Here is a 3894-nt window from a genome sequence, read left to right on the forward strand (position 1 = left end):
ATGGGCAGCGGGGCCCTGGTCGGCGTCCGTAACCGTTAGTCCAAGCCCCACACAACACCCCCCACCGGACGCCGGAACACAAACAAACCAGTCGAGCCGCCCCAGGCTCGTGGGGCTGCCTCCCGCCAGGGGCGCGACCTCCCCCTGGGCTCCGCCCTTACCCCCTGCCCGGCCCGCCGCCCTCGCCTCTCTCGCGAGGCCTCCCGCGACCTCGGCCTCAGACCTGCCCGCCCATCCCTCGGGTCCTACTTCGCGTGGGGCGAAGGCGCGGCGCCCGCCCAGGCCTCGGGCCGCCGCGCCACACGAGCCCGACTTTGGGACCTGACTGCAAGGCGCGAGCGAAGCGCGGCCGCGGTGCCCACGGCCAACGGGAAGCCGCGGAAGCGGAGTGGCGTGCGGCGTTAGCTGACACGCACGCCAAGCCGGCAGGCGGGCACCGCGGGCTGGGGCGGCGCCTGCGGCGGCGAGCCCCCATAATTGGGCGGGGCCGCAGTGTGAGGTGGGAAGGCTGACAAGCTTGAGGGGGCGGGGCCTTGAGAAGGTGGTCGCGAGGAACGCCTATGGCGGGCATTGTGGGAGTGGGGGCGTGGCTTAGGGAATATGATGGGCTGGGTAACGGTAAGGTGGCGTTAGAAGATGCATCTCGCATTAATGATTTACAGTACTAGTTAAACTTATCTATGATCTTCGAACCGCCACCCCTTCACTATCCGGTGGAGGCGGGAGCTGGCATAGTTTTGAATGTTGGGATGGAGAAAACGGGCAATTATGAGAATGTTATATACAAAGGAGTTGGATAATCCAAGTAAAAAATGGATAAATGTCATTTGCGCTGTCACTGATTATTCAGTAAATCTCTTAATCTGATTCACTTCTAGTGGGTATTGTTTTCAATTTGTTTTTTATTTCTACTATTGAGATTTTTTTTCTAGGAAAGGAAATAAAATGTGTGATTGTATTGTCTTTTTTCAGATTCGGAGTCAACGTATGAGACCAAAAATATATTTTCAGAAAAGGATGTATTTGAAAAAAAAATTTCCCTGTAGAGATAAAGGAGAAAAGTAAAACCCTTGGCCTTGAGGCATCCGTTTTGACTGGAAGTGCAAAAGCAAATTCGAAGGATTAAACGAACACTGGCTGAGTTCTTACTGTGTCAAGCCCCATGCAAGACATTGGGAATCCCAGCTCTCACAAAGTGCCAAAACCAAAACCAAACCTGTTGCTGTTGAGTCAGTTCTAACTCGTAGAGCGACCCTATAGGACCAAGTAGAACTACCCCATAGGGTTTCCAAGGAGCGGCTGGTGGATTTGAACTGCCAACCTTTTGGTTTACAGCCATACCTCTTCATCACTGGGCCACCAGGGCTGCCAATAATGACTTACTACACCTAAATTTCCATCTAGGCACTGTGCCAAGTTTATCATTCCCATTTTACAGATCGAGAAAACCAAAGCACAGAGAGATTGAGAAACAAGCTTGATGTCACACAGCCAATATTAGGACTAAGATCATTCTGTTTTAACTTGTTCATCCAATTCAGCTTCTATCTGAGAGGGAGTTTCTCTTATTTTGATTTCTCTCTGAGAACTTTGCCCCAGGGTCTTGTTAAAATGCAGGTCATGGAAGGGGCCCAAGAGTCTGCATCTTTAATTCTAAGTTGGAAATAATTTTTCTTCAGAACATTGAAGGCATTGCTCCATTTCTCCTTGCTTTTAAAATTGCTGATGAGATGTCAAGGATATTCTTATTCCTGATCCCTTGAATGTGACTTGTGTTTGCAATCCTAAAGCTTGTAGAATCTTTTTTGTCCCTCTAGCGTTCTGAAATTTCACGAAGATATGCCTTGGTGTGAATCTGTTTTCATCCTTATTGCTAGGCCAGGTGGACTCTTTCAGTCCAGCAGCTCAAGTTCTTTAGTTCTAAAACTAGTTTGTTGATTTTCTCCTATTTGCTTGTTCTTTTATTTTCTAGTTTATACTTAAATTAAGAAGCCCTGGTTAAGCAGTGTTAAAGCGCTCAGCTGCTAACTGAAAGATAAGCGGTTCGAAACCACCAGCTGCTCTGGGGGAGAAAGAAGTGGCAGTCAGCTTCCATAAAGATTTATAGCTTTAGAAACTCAGTGGCGCAGTTCTACTCAGTCCTATAGGGTTGATGTGAGTTGGAATCAACTTGACAGCAATAGTTTTTGGGATATTTCTATTATTTGGATGTTGGACCTCCTGGATTGTCCTTTATTTTTAAAATATGTTTTCCCTCTTTCTAAAAATTTTCCTTAGCTTTATCCTGTAATCTTTTTATTGACTTTAAATTTCTGCTATTACACTTTTATTTCTAAGAGCTTTTTTCCTCTGGTTGATTTGTTTTTTAAATATACCTTTTCACAACATCTTGTTCATATTTTGTGGAAGCAAAAATCATCTCTGATGTCTCAAAGGGTATTGAGAGTCAGCTTTTTTTTTTTTAAGTTTTTCTCTCCTTGCATGTTCTCTGATTGCCTCAAGCTGTTTTTTCCTTCGGTTTGTTTGGTCTTTATCTTCCATGTTAGACGTTTCCTTAGACGTTTAATGACCTCCAGGTGATTCTTACGCATTTTAGGATTGGAGAACCACTGCTAGAGTGTCTCCTATTCTCCCTGAAGCTTTATCATCCCAACTGAGATCCCGTAGAGAAAAGAACCCTGTCTCAGTTTTTTTTCGCCTCAGAAGAACTAGAGCTTTCTCTCCCACTTAAAGGATTGACAGTTTTCCCGAATGAACTGTAATATGACAGTGGCCTTAGAGGTGGTTTTGAAAATTATTCAGTACATGCTCCAGTCCCCTAGTAGGTTTATTGGTGGCACAGTGGTTAAGAGCTCGGCTGCTAACTGAAAGGTTCCGACAGTTCAAATCCACCAGCCACCCCTTGGAAACCCTATGGGGCAGTTCTATTCTGGCCTATAGGGTCGTTATGAGTCAGAATCGACTCAATAGCAAGGGGTTTGTTTTTTTTTTGGTATACCTTTGCCAATTCTGTGTCATTCTTGTTTAGATTGGAAAGAAGCCTGGCACTGACCATCAGGGACCTGCCCTGATCGTGGCGGTTTTTACCTGCTGGGCAGACGTAGGTTGAGGCCAGTATCCTGGATCCAGAGCAGAAGTTACAGTCTACTTGTGGAAGCAGGCGGCAGCCCAGAAACGCCCCTGTCCAAGGCCAAACTGTCTTACAGAGACCATTGTATTGCTGCTCCAAACAGGAAGGAGTGTGCGTGTGTGTGTGCGCGTGTGTGTGTGTGTAAGTGCGGAGAATATGTATGTCAAGGGAAGCCAAGGGTATGGAGCAGTGGAGACAAGGGGGGAGGGGAGGAATCACCTCATGTTTAAAATGGACCATATTTTCTTTTCTAATAAAGATGAATTTTTACCTCAAAAATATATGAGGTTACATATCTTAATATGTGTCTGATTAATCTCTATCATTTTGTCATTTATAAATTTTTTTACTGACTTTATCATATGTCAGAAAATGGAGTGGGCATGCAAATATAAATAAGGGTGATTTCACACAGAGTAGTAATAGTAATAACGATGATGATAATGATGATGATAATATTTTCCAAATATTAAATAACTAACCAATTGCTATCAAGTTGATTCTGACTCATAGCAACCCTATAGGACAGAGTAGAACTGCCCCGTAGGGTTCCCAAGGAGCAGCTGGTGGATTCAAACTGCCCACATTTTTGGTTAGCAGCCGAGCTCTTAACCACTGTGCCACCAGGGCTCCTTCCAAATATTAGACCCACACTATCTTTTAAGCTCTTTGCATATGCTATTTCTTTTAAAACTCAAAACAAGCTTATAAGTTAAGTTTTATTACTATTATTCTGTTATTACAAATGAGAAAACAGATTTGTA

This window comes from Trichechus manatus, unplaced genomic scaffold (genome assembly GCF_000243295.1).
Source record: "Trichechus manatus latirostris isolate Lorelei unplaced genomic scaffold, TriManLat1.0 scaffold00054, whole genome shotgun sequence".
Classification (NCBI taxonomy): Eukaryota; Metazoa; Chordata; class Mammalia; order Sirenia; family Trichechidae; genus Trichechus; species Trichechus manatus.